This window comes from Ambystoma mexicanum, chromosome 3p (assembly GCF_040938575.1).
Source record: "Ambystoma mexicanum isolate Mex_15411 chromosome 3p, UKY_AmexF1_1, whole genome shotgun sequence".
NCBI lineage: Eukaryota > Metazoa > Chordata > Amphibia > Caudata > Ambystomatidae > Ambystoma > Ambystoma mexicanum.
Window position 1 is genome coordinate 69,084,206 of NC_090925.1, and position 21,054 is coordinate 69,105,259.

Below are 21,054 nucleotides of genomic sequence, written 5' to 3' on the forward strand. Positions count from 1 at the left end.
TAAAGTGGTTTTGAAGGTGGGCCCCTCCTATCAATAAATAACGAAGGCAGACTAGCACTGGCCACATCAGGAACTGGTTTCTTTCTTTCTTTCTTTCTTTCTTTCTTTCTTTCTTTCTTTCTTTCTTTCTTTCTTTCTTTCTTTCTTTCTTTCTTTCTTTCTTTCTTTCTTTCTTTCTTTTTTCCTTCAGGGAGCCACAGATATGAAACACTGATCTCATGATCCTACAGCGTTTGTCTCATGTATTTCTATTCATAGGAAAACACTTTGTTTTTAACTTTGTAAATGTACTGCATTCCCTTAAAGGGAAAATGTATCTACGTCTTTGCTGGTGTTTAAGTCAGGCTATTTGTTAGCTCTCCTAAGTTCTTGTTGACAGACCCAGAGTCAAGGGGGTGGGGTGCAGAGGTCTTGAGCGCAAAACACCACCTCGTAGGTCCCGTGGAACCAAAGCTTATGCACAAAATTGCAAATGTACACAATGCCACCAGGCAGCAGCCATTATGTGTTCATGCACTCAGAATCTGTCGCTGTCATTGTTGATACATCCAGTGTGTCTGCTGTCTCAATTTGGGAGGTGCAATCTATCAGGAGACACATTTAATTGCCCACAAAAGTGTGGTCAAATAATCTTTGAACTCATCACACCTCTGCTGCCCTATATGCATCTGAAGCTCTTCTTACTGGGGATATGCACATCTTCATACGCCGACCAGTGACCACCTTGTGAGGTGACAAATGGTGGTCTTTGCTGGGCTTTGTGTGTAGAATGTAGAGGTCCCAGAGCAAACAGTGCACCCTGTTCTTCCTCAATGTGGTACACAGTTTGGACAATTTGTTTTTGAGGAACGTGTTGATCCTCTCAACAACACTGTTGGGCTGTGGGTGGTAAACTGAACACATCTGGTGCTTAATGCGAAGTAGTGCTGTGACATGCTTAAACATGGCGTTGAAAAAATGCGTGTTGTTGTCTGACCTTAAAACCTCGCACATGTACAAAAAATCTAGCAGCACATTTGGCATCTGGAAGTGCGGAAGGACCTGCTTCCACAAACCTCGAGAAAGGGCCAACAAATACTATGAGGTACCTGGAGCCATTGCAACGCCCACCCATATCAGCATAATCTATGTGTAATTCACGAAACGGCCCAATAGGGTGGGGCAATATGCCCCGTAACGTCCGTAGTGTCATCCCTGTATTGACATTTTGACATGTGCTGCAATGTACGACCATTTCTGTGATGCTCTCCTGAAGATTTGGTATAAACCAGTCCTCCTGTATATCTCCTGCAATGTTCTGCTTTCGAGCTGTGGGATGGGTAATGTAACAGTTCAAAGGCTGCTGCTAGCAGCTCCTGGGGAATTATTTTCTTCCCGGAGCTCTCTTGTCTCCACAATAGTTCTGTTGGGGATTGCTTGCATCCCCTTTGTAACCACATTTCTTTCTCCTGTTCTGGTGACTTTCCTTGAAACTCAGTTATTTGGGAGATAGGCAATGCTGCATAAGGTATTGGATGTTCGTTGGTGGGCGGTGTATTCACAATTTTTATTTTATTAAACCAGGTATAAACCAGTCCTCCTGTATATCTCCTGCAATGTTCTGCTTTCGAGGTGTGGGATGGGTAATGTAACTGTTCAAAGGCTGCTGCTAGCAGCTCCTGGGGAATTATTTTCTTCCCGGAGCTCTCTTGTCTCCACAATAGTTCTGTTGGGGATTGCTTGCATCCCCTTTGTAACCACATTTCTTTCTCCTGTTCTGGTGACTTTCCTTGAAACTCAGTTATTTGGGAGATAGGCAATGCTGCATAAGGTATTGGATGTTCGTTGGTGGGCGGTGTATTCACAATTTTTATTTTATTTAATTTTTATTTTTATTTATTCAGTAACAAATCTTTACAAAATTATTCATACATAAATATTTGCATTACAAATTTCATAATATTGTACATCTTACCTCACAGCTTAATCATCAACATCTCTACCACACAGCTTATTCATCGATCATCATGGGCTTACACATTTCGTTAAAATTCAGACATTCGTTTGTAATTATCCATGATGTACTTCAGTTTTATTTTTCAATTTTTACATTTTAGGTTTTCTACATTTAAATACATACATTTGATGCATCACTCAGTTAAATTAACTCATGTGAAATATTGAGAAGTAGAATCAGTTGAATCATCCAGGTTATCTTTACACTTGTTATCGTTCATTATGATACCCCATATTTTATCTAATGCGATATGTACAGCTTGGCAATTACTATTTAAGCAGAAGTCCCAAAATTCACCACTTTTTATAGCTTCATACCTGCTCACAAACTGGCCGAATGTTGTCATGTAAATCGACCCCATTTGAGGACATAGAGTGAAATGTGTCTTGGAGATTCAATGTTTGTCTGTAGCATACAAGTGCGACATACTCTTAACTCAGATGGGATCTTGGTTAAGACACCGTTTAGTGCCAGCACAGGGAGTTGGTTTACTCGTAATTTCAATACACATCTACAAACAGCTGGACTCTGACATTTTAGCTGGTATTGTTGTGTCTTAAGATATTGGTGCCCAATATTAGATATGTATTTAAAATTGTTCAGCGTCTAGAGGTGGTTGTAATTATTAATCCAATCTCACTGTTCTAGTTTGTTCTTAAATATGGTCTTTAAGACATCAAATTTAGTACCGTATGAAAAGTCAGGTGACCAGTTCATAGCAGAAAACAATCATCATTAAGTTTCACAAAGTTATTAGTAGATCTTGCATCCAAGAGTGTACCCATGAAGTGAAGGAGTGAGCACTTAGGACAGCTATGAGATTTAATATAAAATGATCCTCTTCGAATACGTGCTTGACTCTCAAGTGATACCAGTCCCTGTTCAAGCCATAGATACACCATCGGAGTGGAGATAGGAAATGTCAAGAGTTTCCTCCAAATATTCCACTACACAAGCTTGAGCCAGGTATGATTATGCATGGCCAATGCTTCTAATCCATAAAGCGTAGTAGGGGTGAAACTTTGTCTGTTCAGTTTAAAAATGCCTTCTATTAAGTATTCAGCAGTCTGATTCGCAAATTTGTTTATCAGGCAGATCAGCTGTATGGATGTTCTTTTCTTATTTTCCAAAACTGCACTATACTTCCCATCAGCCATCAGTTCAACTCCCAGGTATGAGTAATTTGTTTGGACAGGGACAATTTTCAATATGCTGTAAGTAAGTCTTACCGATTTACAATCTCAAGTGTTTTCTTGATGCTTAAAGATGCTGTTCCTTATCATTTGCTAAGGCGAGCAGTGAATTCACAATGAATCACAGTTTCACTGGCCCAAAAGTAATAATGAGCTACACTACAGAGCCACTGGAAACACCAGGAACACTCTAAACAGCACTCTGCAGCACTCTGCTTGTGTGCACCAGTTTTAAAGGTGGGCTCCTCGTCTCAATGAAGAACGAAGGCAGACTAGTACTCACCACACCAGGAACACACTGAACAGCACTCTGCAGTGCTCCACTTGTGTAAAGCGGTTTTAGAGGTGGGATCCTCCTCTCTGTGAAGAATGAAGGCAGACTAGCACTCTCCACACCAGGTACACTCCGAACAACACTCCGCAGCATTTTGCTTGTATAAAGCAATTTTAAAGGATGGGCTCCTCCTCTCAATTAAGAACGAAGGCAGACTAGCACTCTCCACATCAGGGACACTCGGAACAATGGAATAATAGCCTCTTTCTTTCTTTCTTTCTTTCTTTCTTTCTTTCTTTCTTTCTTTCTTTCTTTCTTTCTTTCTTTCTTTCTTTCTTTCTTTCTTTCTTTCTTTCCTTTCGAAAACACTTTGTTTTGAACTTTGTAAATGTTCTGCATTCCATGTCTGAAAATGATTTCCCTTAAAGAGAAAATGTATCTACATCATTGCTGGTGGTTTTGAGTCTGTCTATCTATTACATCAGCTCTCCTAAGTTCTTGTTAGCAGACCCAGAGTCAATGGGGGTGGGGTGCAGGGTTACCTTGGGGGTTTCCTCTGACTGTGAGCGGCAACTTGTTGAGGGTGGCCTGTAGGCCATGCATCCTCTAGCTTGTGGTGGAACCAAGCCTTTTTAACCACCTTCCTGAAACTTTCCAAAGTTAGGCAGGTGACTCCATCATACCACACACATAACAGAATTCTGGCAAATAAGTAATGCTACTGTTTCCTTTGATGTATTTCTGTCATTGAGACATGTTATGATATGTGTACATTTTGATTATTGCAGGCCAGCATAGAACAATCCTTTGAAAGCATTGACATCTTCCTGAGAATAACTGCTCATGCCCTACTCAAAGTACAACCAGTCCTCAATCACTGTGTGTCTTTATTAATGTTGTTATGGTTAATTAAACCTTATAAAAGATTAACAAGAAGATACAAAAATGACAACAATATTTCCTACAATGTATGACTGATAAATTGACAGTTCTCTAAAACAGTTCATCCTATAGTGCATGCATTGGCAGCATTACAATGTAAACATCACAATTAATTCAAAATAGGTCATCAGGCATTACAATGTGTAATACTACAGTCACCAGTCAAAGCCATACATATCACATATTGATTATTCTTTTTTCAATTTCCATCCACACATAATGGAGGGTGAAATGTACAATAGTGCATTCTCCCGAAACTAAGAAGCTTCAAATTTGATCAGATTGGAAATCGGCAATTAGATATGTTAAATTCAAGCATCCTTTAGCATGGACAGCCAGTAGTTTTTACACCTAGTCAAGAGGTGTATAGACATCTCGATTTCAAGACCACACAAGTGACAAAAGCACATTTCATTATCTATTTTCCTCCAGGCCCCAGTTCTCGAAAAGTGTAGGAAGTAAATATAATCTGAGTAATAGTATGAATCTACAAACCTTATAGTTAAAGGGATTTGTGAGATAATGGCATGGTGTGTCCACCCTAAAACTGTGTTCAACATAGAACTGGTACTTCCTTAGTCTCCCCAATACTGTAGTGCATACATCTCTGCCCCAAGTATTGGCACATTTTTTCAAAAAGTTTTCATTTTGTGCAATTGAGTTATTAGCCACAAAGTCTAAGCCTATATATGCAAAGAAGGAACTTACATTGTTACACCAATCAATCAGAACATGTCCTGAGTGACAACATTCAAACCTTGTTTTGAAATGATAATACATTGAGTCGGGTGAAGAGCAGTTATTCAACATCTGTATATATAAGATACCCATTGCAGTCTTTCTTTGTGAGCACAGCGCTATAAGGCATACTTCTTGGTTAATCCCTTCTATTGGTGCACCTTTACGGATGCCCAAAGTTCTTCTCCAAACTTTGCCCTCCAGTTTCTTAATCCAGCATGTTTCCCTAACAGGAAATATTTCCAAGGCATTGCACAGACTGGGGATTACACAGGTTTTGTATAGTTTCACAAAGCCCTCTATTGGGAAATCACCTTTACGTCTGATAAAGCTCATGATGATTTTGGATAATTTTTCTATTTGATTTTATACATATTCTTCTACTTGTGTCACACTCATGGTGTTATAGAAATACACAACCTGGTGAATATAAGATTGAACAATTTCAATTGTTTTGGTCCCCATTTTCCATTTCCATCTGGGGCCATTTATCTTGCGAGGTCAAATTACCCTGATTTTGTTTTCTTGGAGATTAATAATCAAACGGTTCCTCAGGGAGTGTTCACATAACTTACCCATACTTCTTTGCAGTCCTTTAGGTGTCTTATCCAGAAGTAAGGCGTCGTTAGCATAGGCTAGCGAGCCAATGTTTTCAGAAAGGAGAGGTCTGCTGAGGGTGTGCAAGAAAGAAAGGGCTGTCCCTCCTTAGAGGAGCTCTATCACCTGAGATGACGGAGGCTCAGGGGAGAAACCACATTTAGGGGAGTTCTGTTACCTGAGACGGCAGATGTCCAAGGATTACATCACAGCCCATGCTGAGGGGTTAGTGACGGCATGGAATGCTATGAGCTTTGTTCTTCTCGACGTTCCCAGCACTCTCTGCGAGGGTGCAGAGTAAGGCACATTTGCACCCTCAGGACGTGATGAAGTCTGTGACTACTGCCTGGAGTCTGAAGAAAGAAGGGAATGCTCAGTCCCTCATTTCCTCTAGGTCTACAGCTGGTTAAAGTGGTGCATATGAAGAGATGCAGTTTTTACTGTTGGTTTCTCATGGACGGGGGAAAGTAGTTTTTGGCCGTAATGGAAAGAATGCTGTCTGTTTAGTGAGACTGTTGTGACTGACAGCGTTCTAGAGATCAGTGCGGTGCCGCTCATTTTTGGGTCAGCTGCACCTCTTCTGTGCAAAGTGAATTGAGGTAAGGTCATGGCATGTTCTGTGTGGGGGGTTGCACTGCCGCTTGGGTGAGCTTAAATATGTCATCTGAGTATGATGGCTAATGCTGTTATGCTCCATTGTTAATGGCTGGTGTTTAGAAATATTAGACAGTGGGAAACCAAAGAAGATGTTTCTCGTGTAATTTCATCCATGTTGATCGCTCACCTTGAATGAAAGGGGAAGTGTTATCTACAGCATGATGTACCAGCCTGAACATAGAGTGCAGTGTGCTGTCCAGCAGAGTTTTCCTATCAGATATGTAGTAGTTGAACCAACATGCTAGTTGGTTGGTTGAGCGCTTCTGAAAATGGAAGTTTAGTGTTATCACTAGTATGGATGTTGCAGAGAAGTTGTGTGAGTAGATTATTTAACATGTATAACTAATAAGAGTATACACTTTTGGCGATTTTCAGGACTGCACTTTTTGGCTTATTGACATGAATAACTGTGATGCCAGTATAAGCTTTTGAGGATTTTTAGGACTGGACCTTTGGTTGTCATGTTGCAGCGTTGACTTTCACCAAAATGAAGGCTTTTAATAGTGTTGCTGTGCTTGTGTGCATAGTGTATGTCAAAAGTTAAGTGTTTATGGGCCTTATTATGAGGAGTGCGGTAGGGGATTATTGGCGCCCGTAGAGCTGCCTGAGCCGATAATGTCCTACCGCACCATTACGAGGTCCGCTTGCGGGACCCGCTAAGGATGCCTGGTTTTACCAGACATCCTTAGCGGGTCCCGCGAGCGGCCCATCATACTAACAACGGGCCCCTCATTAATGGGCCCATTGTTAGCATGCTCCCCTTTCCCATTGAGCCCTATGGGGGCTCAAATGGGAATGGGGATGTACCGGGTCCGGGTTCCCTGAATGGGGAAATACCGGGCAATCCAAGGTCGGAATGGCCCGGTATTTCCCCATTCAGGGAATCCGGACCCGGCACCCGGAATGGGGGTATCCATGCTGCAAAAAGCGGCATGGTAACTCCAGGGTCGTAATGAGGCCCTGTGAGTTGTAGCTTAACTGTTTGAGGATTTTCAGGTTGATTTAAAGGACTTGATATTATTTCCAAAGAGTACGAATAGTTTCAACCTTCAATGTTTAACTGTGCCCAACGTCATTTTAGTTTACTACAGTACGCTGGGCTATTCGCAGAGCAGACCAGCTGAGATGTGTTATCAGTTGGTTTGCGGTTTGAAGATTGCTGACACTCTTTGGTGTGAGTGAGTGCACACTGATCTTAGGGTATTTAGTGTACACTGGCCCTCATTACGACCCTTGCGGAATAGGAAAAACGATGGCGGAAATTTAATACCGCCATCGAATAGCGCCCGTTGCGATCATGACCCGTCACCGTAAAGTACGATGCCATTAGCGACACCACAGTGAACGCCAACGCTAACTGCACCAAGTACGCGCACGCGCGCCTTGCAAAACCGTAATTACCTCCATGTCGCAACGGTACGCGAATTCCGACCCTAGCGTACATGTACTTTACGCCATCAAGCATGGCGGAAAGTACCATTCCGCCATGGTGAGAAATACGGCATCGCGAACCAACCGTAAATGGCCCTACTGAGTGCCTGTACTCCACTCCCTGCCCACATTGCACAACTCCTCGTAGGCGCAATGCAGTCACACCATGCAACCAGTGAAATGCACAAGTCACCCAAGCATGCCAACGAACAAATGCATGCAGGGGCCCCAAGTGCCCTGTGAGTGGCCACCCACAATTGGCAACACACCATTGCCGTACCGATGCAGCACAGGCATCTGAAGGTTCAAGTACACCAAAATGAACTGAAGATACCATCATGACACAAAACAACAACTGTCCCCCATCGCCTGCCACCAGTGCAAATCAACATCCAAAGCACCAACCTGAGGGAGACTGCACCAGCCCTGTACACATGCCAGTAGTCAAACCGACCATCAGCATAAGCAGGTACCACACAACTGTACCCAGGAGCCGGAACCCAATGCAGAACACCTCACAAAACATCGCGCCACAAAACGGAATATGCCACATTACTAGCAAAGAATAACGCCACACGGTTAACATCTGAATACAAATTTAATGCACATCGAAATCACCAAGGCCATACAGCCATTACAACAGGAACTCACAAATGATCAGCATCACTGTGGGCTGCATCCGCAAAAAAAATGACCAGCTACCCCAAGTGTGACGCCCTGTACCCTCATGGCACACAGGGGCAACATCAACCTCCAAAAAGGCAATATGGAAGCGCCTAGGACCGCAGGGCCGTCCCATGAGGTAGGCACTAGTCCAGCTGGAAGCTAGGTATGCTGCACCTAGCCACAAGTACTGCGTAAGGGCATGTGGGCCATTGGCGATCGTCCCATAAGATCGCAATGGTGCTCCACTGATTAACTCGAAGCTGCAGGTGTCGATTGTAGAAGCCATCTGCAGGAGTGGCGTACAGATGGCAGCGGCAGAAGGGGAGGAGATACCTGTCACCCAAAAGAAAAAAGAAGATAGAATGGGCATCCGAACTTCTTATGTATCACTCACATCATTCAACACACCAAACCTACAACCACATGCATGTTAGCCCACTCATAAGGACCAATTGCACCCAAAAACCACTAGCGAATCATAACGACCCAAATCGATGTGAATACTCCATTACAAACGAGTGTCTGTGTGCATGCGCCTGTCAGAACAGGATGCATCAGATGGGATCATCAACGTGCATAGACACAAGTGATTGAAGGCGCGTCGAGACAGGGAGGGTACAACAAGGGCAGACAGACGATCGTCCCACCATGGCAGCCTTGTATCACATAGCGCAGGGGAAGGGGATAGATTCCAAATAGCCATGTACATGGCAGACTCCCATTTAAATTAACTGTCCATGCATCCATTCATCAATCCCTCATCCCGTTATGAAGACGCCTGAATATTCACTCACATCACATTCGAAATTTCCATTGAGTCTGTGCGTAATGCAGCCTTCAAAATCCACTGTGCTCCTGGCCGGATTCCCTGTGTAGTGAAGTCACATGTATTTGGGAACGTCCTGCCTTATCGTCCACTACGCTATAGCGCATCCCATTCAAATCATATCATTCATTGCATTCCCGTCATGGGCCCTGTCCCAAGGACATTCAACAATAGAACGTTACTTTTCCAGTCAGACCTGTGGGCGTCTCCACGCCACTAGTCGAAAACCGAAAGCGCTGCCCTTCGAATTCCTAATTTGCAACATCACGTTCAAAAGGCAGCTGTGAACGTTTGCATCCACAAATACATCTATGCAGTGCGGCTGTGTGTGAAAATGGTAACTGGCCACATTCACTGATGGGACTCCCCGCCGTCGGTTAACGTCGGTGCAGTGCTGCATGAGGGTCCACCGCTGATCGGGCACTACATTCCACCGACCCTTCAGAAGTCTGCTCGCAAATGCAAATGTAGTATGTGCAACAATGTGACCATAGCAGATTTAGCGTTTAAACCAATATTCCACTGCCATCGGGATTAAGAACATGAATGCAAAAGCAAGATGCCATGCGTCTAATTGCAGCGTCGTGTGCGGGACGTGCTCGCACGAAAGGCATTGCAGCTGACACAGGTGCAATGAATCACCACAGGTGAAGGCAATACAGCCTGAAAACACATAAATTGCACACCCAACCCCCTCCCACAACCACACCCACTCCAGAATGCTACCGGCAGGACTAGCGATTTTGGGCCTGGGGAACCTGATTGCACTGCAAGTACTTCAACTTGAAGAAGAAGACGAACGCCAACTACTACAACAAGCGGCCGCACAGAGGAGACGCAGGAGGAGGAGGAGGAGGAGGAGGGCAAGGCATGGCCAGCAAGCCCCACCAGCACAGCCACTACCACCACGCAGGCAGCCCGCAATCCCACGCCTCCGAGCTAATCCGTTCAACCTCACAGCTGAGCAGATCCACACCCTCTACCGTTTGGACCGGGACACCATAACCGCCATTGTCGACATGACACACGCTGACCTTGTCAGCATGATAGATAGCCCAACCGCCATCCCACCCCTAGTGAAGGTGGTGTCTGTACTACACTTCCTGGCCACAGGCACCTACCAGCACAAAGTCGGACAGTTGCATGGCATTTCACAGCCACTATTCTCACGGACACTATTCCAAGTGCTTGATGCCCTCCTGAAGCACTCAGACGACTACATCACTTTACCACGCACGGAGCAAGAGCTTACAAACACAAAAGTGGGATTCCATGCACTGGGCGGCATACCGGGTTGCATTGGTGCCATCGACTGCACCCATGTGGAATTGGTTGTCCCACATGCCATGGAGGCCCAGTACCGCAACCGGAAGCAATATCATTCTATCAATGTACAAATGGTGTGTGACTCCAACAGGATCTTCACACATTGTTCTGCCCGATTTCCAGGATCAACACATGATTCTATGGTCTTGCGGAACTCTAGAATACCACGCTACATGGAGCGACACGCAGGGCGCCGATCCTGGCTACTTGGTGAGTCTCATTAAATGCATGTTTATGTGGGGTAGGTGATGCGTGAGTGACCTGGCAGGAAGGGGGGGGATGCGTACGTAGTAATGACATTCCACAAACATCCTTTGTTGTCCACATGCAGGTGATGGCGGGTATCCACTGAAGAGATGGCTCCTTACACCAATCCGGAACCTACGGGACCAGCATGAGGAGGACTACAACCATGCCCACTCACGTACCCGTGTGGTCATAGAACAGGCATTCGGCCTACTGAAGGGTCGTTTCCGCTGCCTCAGCAGGTCTGGCGGGGCACTCCTGTACCGCCATGAGAAGGTGGCAAAGATGGTCATGGCATGTGTCATGCTACACAACATGTGCGTACGTAGGAATGTGGCCATGCCCCCCGACGCAGAACTGCTAGCACCTGAAGATGGTCAAGATGAGGGTGGGGATGTGGCAGCACCTCAAGGGGTCCACGAGGCACAGGAGGCCCGTGAGATCCGTCAAAATCTCATAGATGTATGCTTCTAGCACTCACGCCTGGTGGCTGTTACATGGACACGGGACTTGTGGCGCTGTGTGTGTCTGGAACATGCACAATGTGGACTGTACGCCAAGATAGGCCTCGTACACAGAGATCAATGTCCACGCTACTCATTTGATGGATGTGAAGATTTGTATTGCAGATGTGAAATGACATTACACACCCAATCGTCCCGCCACCCGATGAAGCACAACACACCCCCTCCACCCTCCTACCCCCCCCCCACACACCAGTGTCCAATGGCGCTCAATGTCAGAGGGCTGACGCTATTGCAAGCCCCCTTTCCGGGTATCAGGGGCACCCCTGCCTGTGCAGCGGCGGGTCCTCCCAGATCTACGTTGGGGGCTGCCCTGGACGGAACTTGCAACGGATGATGTCTCTGCCTGCTCACGTCCATGCATGTCCCTGAGGGTTTGTGAGAGCTCAGTGAGCACACGGCGCACAGCGGCAAGTTCACCACATACGTCTTTGGACGTCGCATGCAGTTCCCCCCTCAGGCTCTCGGTGCTTCTCTGCATTTCTGCCCTCAGGCTCTCGGTACTTCTCTCCATTTCTGCCCTAAGTGTCTCAGTAGAGGTTTCAATGGCTGCCTTGGTACCCCCACATTCAGCAGCATGCTTCTTGAGGAGCGTGGCCAGTTGCTGCTGTTGCTCTACCATCTGCTCGAGTGACTGTTGCCTCTGCTGGGCCATGCCCATTTGCGGTGGTGTCACAGAGGGGCTGGACGCCTCATGTTGCCTTGCAACAGGCCTTGTGGGGGTTGGCCAGTCGTCGTCTTGTGGGTGCCCCTGCGTGGTTTCCTCATGGTGTACGGGATGGAACAAACAGGGGGATTGTGACAGGTCATGGCTGTGTCCTGCTTCAACAGCACCGTTTTCTGTGTCAGAGCATGCTGGCATGTATGCAGTGTCACCTGGGGTGCTGCTGCCACCAGAAGCAGTGCCTTCTGTGGCATCAATTGGGGGTACCTGTGGTGCTGGTGTTGTGGACATGCTGGCTGCTGGGGTGCCTGTTGGAGTCCCCTCCAGTGTGCTGCCACTCGATTTGTGCAGCTGCCGTGTCTTGATCCGTGCAGCTGAGGTGGAGGGTCTTTGGCCGTTGGTCTTGGCCCTCTTTGCAGGTGTGCTGGTAGGGGTGTCCTGGAGCTCGTCGTTGGAATCGGACCCTGTGGTGGAGTAAAGGAGGGCGAGCGTTATTCATGGGTCTGTGGTATTGGAATGGCAATTGCATCACATGCATTGGGGTGGTACCTGGGGGTGATTTGGGTCAGGGCCTTGGGGGTGGCCTCATTTCTGTGTGGAATGGGGATGCAGTTATTTTGCTGTCTGCAGTTAGGGTGCGCATGGTGCACATGTTGAGTGTGTTTGTTGGATTTTTAATTATTTATTTCTTTAATCTGGCTTTTAAGGGTCGCTGTCATGGCAATGTATGTGGTCGTTCTCCTGGACATGTGTTTCTGTTGCACTATGGGGACACGTGAGACTTCACATGGTTGGTAAATGCGGATTTGGCATAGTTTTATTTGGGCCACCTACCTGATTCTTCTGATGTCTGCACTCCTTTCTCCATCCCTCCGACTCCCTCTATGCTCTCCATTCCAATGGTGGAGGCACAGATTTCTTCCCAGGGGTTCAACTTGATGGGTGATTCCGATCCTCCCCCGGTAGCTGTGGCAATGTTCCGGTTGGCAGAGAGTATGCTCCGGACGCGTATCCGTAGGTCGTCCCATCGCTTTCTGCATTGCTGTGGGTTGCGGGGTGCGGTCCCCACCGCACTTACCCGCTGTGCCACCAGGGCCCATATAGCCTTCTTGTTCGCTAGTGCCGTCCTGGTCATTTGCGTGGAGAAGACGACGGCAGCATTCTCCTGGAGGGTCTCAGTGAGCACGGTGAGTTCCTCGTGGGAGAAGTGGACCTGCCGCTTGCGGTCGCACGCTTTCTTTGCTACTTTGCCCATATTTATTATTTTACCTGGGGTGGCTAACGGGTTGGGATGTGTCTCAGGGTCGGATTTTTAATGATTGTGTTGGGATTCTCTTTTATAGGTGTGCGGCGTGCAGTTTCCCGTTCCGGCCCCAAGTTTTTACTTCCGTTTCCATATATTTACGGTGACCGTATTTTGCGCTGACCGCTCATTACGGTGTCCGCTTGGATGGGTGGCGGAATTGCACCTAGGGCGAAGTACGATGGCGGTAAGGGGCGTTTTGGGGTCATTTCCGCCATCGCGGACTTTGCACTTCCGCCATGGCGTGATGCTCGTGCCCGATGGGTCGGGATTGGCCGCACTTTCCTCCGTCGTGCCGTGGCGGAAACGCTATTTACGCTATGGCGGTCATGTCAGTCACTTTCCGCCAGGGTCGTAATGAGGGCCACTGTGTTTTGTTGCATTGCAGTTTTTACTTTTGAGTGTGTGCAGAATATCCAAGTGTGCGGTAGTGTATAGGGATGTTAGTGTGGGTGCAGAGTGTTGGAACATCACTGGTGAGTGGGTGTGTTTAGTGAGACTGTTGTGACTGCTATCCTCTGTGATTGTGTAGCCATGCCAAACCTGTTGAGACATGGTAGGGTAGAGTTAAAAGGCAATGGAGGTCATTACAACCTTGGTGCTAAGTGCACCAACTTTACCACCATGGTGTAAACTAAGTTTAAACCATGGTGGATGGCGGATTTACCACCCCATTCCGAGGTGAGTGGGGCGGTAAATCCGCATTTCCCATTTTCCCTTCCCCATTCCCATTTTTGCCCCATAGGGCATAATGGGAGTGGGGAAGGTGCTAATTACGCCGCCGTAAAATTACGGCGGCGTAATTAGCACCATGGCGGGTTAGCGCCATGGACTTTAACGCCTGCCAAAAGCAGGCATTAAAGTGGGAATCCGGCGCTAAGGGTTAACGCCGTCGTTAACCCTTAACGCCGGGGTTGCAATTACCTCCAATGAGTTTGCCAAGTGTTAAAAGTTGCTCCACGCCAGTTGGGAGCTTGGTGTGGATTAGACTGTGACATTGAGGTGCTCACAGGTGAGTAGTTGGCAATGTGATGTAGGATGGGATCCTGGTTGCCATTATATATAGGTATGCCCTTGACTGAGGTCTGCTTTGGGCAATATGTTTGTTTCTTTGTCATTTTTCCCTCTTGGCAGCATGGTGTGGCATCCCCGTGCTTATGCAGTTGTCTTTTACTTGGTTTGGCGCTCATCACTTGTCCACCGCAGTTCAGAGTGGTGTTTGGTTTTGCTGGTTGTAGGTTTGTATGGCCAATAGATCTGCATTTTTTTTTATTTTTATTTACTTGTATATAATCAAATAAGAAAAACTGATTTTTACAAGGATGTGAAAATCGTAAATTAAAGTTTGAATATGCAGATACACTGTACCGGCAGATGTCAAGAATAACCAAATCATAGGTTGTTTGTCTGTTTAGCCTGGCAAATATGTATTCGAGGGTTCAAAGTGTAGTACCAGGCCTGACGACAGACAAGGTCGAGAAATGTTCATTGGGAAGGCAAAGAGAGAAGGAAAACAATCCGACCTGAAAGTGTCCCCCGTAGCCTATGTGTACACAAACTGCCAGATGTCGAAGGTTGCACAGAGGACATAGATCTGCATTTTGAGAGTAGTATAGTTTGGATGAAAAAAAATAAATAAATAATAATAAAAAAAAGAGAGTAGTATAGTTTGCTGCCATAGGGTACATTTGGGGGTGTTGATGTGTTGCGGTTTTTCCATTCTGTATTGGTCAGTGTCTTATCTCTGTTTGAATTGTCTGTAGTTGCGATTGAGTCTAGTGAGTCATGTCTGTGGTTTTGGGTTTTATTGAAGAGTGATGGATTTGTTTAGTGTGAAAGCTGATGGTTTGTTAGTTACACCCTGGTTATTGGTTACACCTGCTTGTCAGTGCTCCTTGTTTGGACAGTTGTGCTTAGGGGTGGCAACCCTAAGACCACTTGGTGGCAGCGAGCGGAACAAGGTGTTTTGTTGAATTATTTTAAGGCTAAGTGAGGTTTAGTTGGCCCCCGCTGGGCAGGTTTGTGCTTGGGGGTGGCAGCCTCAAGAAATTGGGTGGCAGCCACGAATGGAAGGGGATTGGTATTTGTTGTTGGTGGTTGGTATGTGGTTTGGTTGGCCCAGGTGAGTCACTGGTTGGTTTGTTATGCCCTGTTGGTCGGTGTCTGCTCTTAATTTGGTTCATGTGTGAGATTGGTTAGTTGGCAAATGTGTGGTATGCGTTGATGTTGTGTTTCAGTTGTGGTTGGTTGTGAAGGGAAGTAAGTGTTACGTTGTTGTGTTTGGTTGTTAAGGGAAGGCAGTGTTATGAATGAACCTGTGCATGTTGACTGGAACTGAGTGTTTGCAGTGTCTGAGTGATGTCAGTGGCTGAGTGATGTCATGTGTGGAAGGTTGGATGAGTGGGATGTTGTTTGGTGTTCGTGTTCCACCCTAGGCAGTTGGTAACCATGTAGCCTGAAAATGGTGGTTTACACATTTGGTAAACATCATGCAAACCTATGCAAACTATAGGTTTACACGGGTTTACATGCATTTTAAACTGCTTTGTAAACTTTTAGTTTACATTATGTTTACACATGAGAAAACCATGTAGTTATGCAAGTCCATTTGGACTTTATGTTCCAAACATTTGTAAACCCTAAGTTTACCATGGTTTACAAAACAGAAATACTTTGCAAACCTAAAGTACACTTAAGGTGCCATGCACATGGAACTGGCGAAGTACGTGGATTGAACAGGTGGAGTATGTGGATGGAATGGGTGAAGTATGTGGAGGGAATGGGTGAAGTTGTCATGATCTCTGCTTCCAAAAGATCAGGACTTGCCCGACTCCCTTGGAAGCAGACCCATAACCCCGGTTCCGAGTGCCAGCCAGTCCCAATTGGGACCTTTTGGACCCTGTCCTGGCGCCAGTGGCACCAGGCTCATAAATATGCCCAGTCCCAGCGCTGGAAGCGCCGGGCTCATAATGCTTGGGTGGACTTAACTGCAGCAGACCATGCTGCTTACTTACCTGCCAGTTGAACCCCTGATCCTCTTCTGTTTGGGACTACTTTTCCTGTTGGGTGGGGCAGGAGCCACTCCCTAGGTTCAGAACACTGGAACTCTTCTGGAAAGCAGGAACTCTTTTCTTACCTAGAGGTGGCTGTGGAAGGAGACACCTAAGCACTACAGGAGGCTATTTAAACCACACCCGATGGATGAATCTTGCTTTGTGTTATTCTGCATTCTCTGCAGCAGAACGCTCATCGTGTCTTCTGCTTCTGATCCTGGGCCTAAGGGAACAAAGGCTTACCATCCTGGAATCCAGTCTTCAGCAGCACCTGTAAAGACAAAGAAAGAACAGGTTAGCACTACGGTCTTCAGTGGCAGCGCATCTCTTACCTGGTCCATCGGCTGTCACCAACGCCTCCCGCTGCATTCCGGCATCTGAAAGACAAAGGCTTACCTACTCTTCGCATGCTCCGGAGGTCTTCGCACTGCATTCCGGCATCTGAAAGACAAAAGCTTACCAGCTCTTCGCACGCTCCGGAGGCCTTCGGCGCTGCATCCCGCATCTGAAAGACAAAAGAAGGTGCGTTCAAAGACATTGGGCAACTTTATTACTCACGTGCCATTACTCCTTCCCACGCTGAATCCAGTGGGTATTCCAGCACCCTTCAGCTTCTCTAAAGCTCCGAACTTGTACCTGCAAGATAAAAGGGACAGTAAGTGCGCATCGTGAAGCAGGCTACAAGCGCTTACTTACGTGCTTCCAGGCGCTTCTATTCCTCACGCGGGTTCGATCCTCAACTCTCATCAGCCCGCCATCCGCCATCGCCGGAACCCTGCAAAACAAGAGATACCATTACAAAAGACTTTTAAGACATTTGAAGTGCCCAGAACTTACCTTTTGTGCAGTTAACGACGGACAGCAGTCCTCTGAGGTCAAGAGGCCTCCACCCTTATCCAGTGAAGAAACTGGTTACGGCACCCTGCCCCGAGGGAGATGGAGAGCTCGGCGTTCACTTACCTAAGGTGAGGGCGTTAACCTTTGGGGTTCTAGGAGAAGAGAAAGGGAAGAGGAGAGAGGCACCCAATAACCCCAGTTCATTAATCCCATATTTTCTATCTGCAGACATCTTACTCTTCAAGTCAGACATACAGTGCACAGAGGTCCAGCCCAAAGAGCCAACCGTGTGTTTACACATCACCTTTGAAGATACGGCATTCACCCAGTCAAGACCGGCGCCTCTGCGGGAATCAGGTGAGCGTTACAGAAGTATGTGGATGGAACGGGAGAAGTATGTGGATGGAACGGGTGAAATATGTGGATTGAACGTGTGAAGTACGTGGATGGAACGGGTGAAGTATGTGGATGGAACGGATTGGAGTGCAAGGAATCCATTTGGAGTGCAAGGAACCGATTGGAGTGCAAGGAACCGATTGGATTGCAAGGAACGGACTTGAGTGCATGGAACGGACTCGAGTGCATGAAACGGACTCGAGTGCATGGAACGGATTGGAGTGCATGGAACGGATTGGAGTGCATGAAACGGATTGGAGTGCATGGAACAGGTTGGAGTGCATGGAACGGATTGGAGTGCATGGATTGGATGGAACGGATTGGAGTGCATGGAACAGATTGGAGTGCATGGAACGGATTGGAATGCATAGAACGTATTGGAGTGCATAGAGCAGCCTGACTTACATGGAATGGTTTGGAGTGCATGGAACATTTGAAAGAGCAGAGAAAGGAACGGCTTTGAGTGCCTGAAACGGTCGTAATGCATGGAACAGGCGGAGTACATGGAACGGATTGAGTACATGGAACTATTGGAGTGGGCCTGATATCAAACATCTAAGGTAAACCACCATATCACATCTCCACGCTTACTCTCTTCCTTACACTACCACTCAACTAGAAATCAGCGATACTATGACACTATTCGGTATAGCTGTTCCCATACCATCATTTACCGCATTCTCCCCATCACCCTAACTAAACACTGCTGGCTACACACCCTCCAGCCTGGGCGTTCTCCTCAGGCCTAATGCAGCCAGAATCGCTCTGGATAAAACCTGCCAGAACAAACACATACTCCTGATCTCCTAACCACCACACCTACCGCTAAGAAGCAGCTATAACACGAATGCCACATCGGCCGCACACATATCCGTTGCTCACACGCACCTTTGACTCTCTCTACTCTCTCTACTGACTTGAACTTCAGTTCCCGAGGGCGTTCAACCTACCAGTGCCTTGCGACCATACCAATGCTACATAAGACGCTATATAAATGCAAAGTAACATTACATAACATACCAATTGAACATTTCATTTACAAAAAAAGTGCTATTTGTAAACCTTTGCAAACCTAGTGTACACATCAAATTCAAAAATAAGAGTAAACATTTGGTTTACAACATTTACGATTATTTGTAAACATTTGGAAACCTAGCGTACAATTCAAATTTATCAATATTAGTAAACTTTTGCAAACAATTTTCAGTCCAGTCTTTTGAGAAAACTTTACTTTATTAAATATTAGTACCCGGCAGGGTTGTAACTTTGTCCTCCCAGCCAACGAGGAGGCTCAGAACAGGGAATTTATGACACAGAAAAGCCCCTGCTCCGAGCCTCCTCACAGTGGAAAGCCGTCACATTCCCCCGCCGGCTGTATGGTAATTGACCTGCACCCCCGGGTCCTCTGTCCTCCGCCCCATTTCCCTGTTGTACTTATTTTGGCCCTGCCCACCCCCATCCCTCTTACCTTTCGTTTCCTTCTCCTTTGCCTGCACTGGGAACATTAGTGTTTCCAGCGTGTCCCCTGCACATGACTGCCCGCCATAGAAAGGGAGAAGGGACAACGTGTAGTTTATTTATTTATTTATTACATTTATGTAATACAGTAGACATGAGCGGAAGCAGGAACACAGAAGCAAAACTTAGACATTAGTCGTATTTGTTAAACAGCCATGTTTTCGCAAGTTTTCTGAAAGTCAGGTAGGAGCGCTCATTTTCTGATATTGGATGGTAGGGAGTTCCAGGACGATGGCACGGTGACACAGAAGCTCATGCCCTCCTGCTCTTTTGCTTTTGAATTTCAGGGTGAACAGGGTGAGGCTGGTGGTAGATCGTAGGGAGCATGCATGGTGTATCAGGGCAATTCTATTTTTGAGTTAAAGTGGATCCTCATTGTAGATGCATCTGTGTGCTATGGTCAAGGCCTTGAATTCAATGCAGGCTTTAATGGGAAGCCAGTGAATGTGTCGCCTGGTTGCAGAGATGTGGTCTGTGCATTGTAAACCCTGGAATGTATAAAGGGCTTTGTTTTGCAGAAGTTGTAGTTTGGCAAGGTTTTTTGCAGAGGTGCCTCAGAGGAATGCATTGCAGTAGTCGAGTTTGCTATTGAGGACTGCTCGTGAAAGCATGACAAGATGAGCTTGGAGGTGTAAGCAGTGGAAGGGGCCAGGGTGTTGATGTTTTTGGTCATGGAGAGTTCCGCATCTAAGTGGATTCCCAGGGTTTTGACCTGTTTCGACACTGATATGAGGGTGCCATCAATTGAGAAGGTTGAGAAAGTGGACTCTAGGTTTTATAGATGCAAGGGTGAACCCACAATTAACAGTTCTGTTTTGTCATCATTAAGATATATGTTATAGGTGGCCATACAGTTTTGGGTGATGCTGAAGACAATGTTGATGGCGGCAGTATCATTAGGGATGATGATCAGTGAAGTTAGTGTAACCGATACCGAGAGAGTCAAGGTGGTCAAACAGTGGCTTGCTATAGGTGTTGGTATTGGTGTTGTACACGGTCAGTGAGAGGCAAGTGCCTTGGGTAACTCCGAGTGGGAAAGCAATGGGATCTGCCATTGACTCCCCAATGAAGACTCTAGAGGTATGATATGATATGATATGGCATTTGTAACGCGCCTATACACAAGTGTTTCAAGGCGTTCAAAGTGCGTTCACTAAGGAAGGATTTGACTCAGGTGGTGGCTTCCGTGGAGAAATGGAAGCTCGAACGGAGGAGCTGGCAGAGGATGTCGTGGTCCACTAGGTTGATTGCTGCTGAGAGGTCGAGAAGGAGGAAAATGGCAAGGTTGCCGAAACCCAGATGTGGTCTAATTGAATTTTGAGGTCTAGCATGGCTGTTTCTGTGCTACGTTTGAACCAAAGCCTGATTGTCCTGATCCTAGAAGGAGGTGGTGTTCAAGAAAGAGTTGTACTTGGGAATAGGTCATGCAATCCACTATTTTGAAAAGGAAAGGAACAATAGTTCCCTTCTCCCCAATCCATGGGGGCCATAGTTTTTTTGTTTTAGTTTAAGTTGCAAAACGTTTCAGAACTTAAACGCTATTAGTACCCCGGTACAATCTGTCAAGGTACTAATAGCAATATTACCTTGCCCAGTAATGTCACACGCTCGAGTAATATTGCTTAAATAATGTTCTATAAACATCAAACACAATGTTCTGAATGTTGTGTATGACCTGAAATCTACTGCAGTAGCTGTTCTTCCATCCTCATAGTAACTCAAGAAGTCATATAAAGCTTGAAGAGACCGGTATGAATATGCATCAGTCGCTGTCTACTTAAAAAAAAGGTTATACAAATATTTAAAGCCTCTCTGCACTGTGATTGCCTACCAACTGCCAATATTGCATTGCACGCTTCACAGAAGA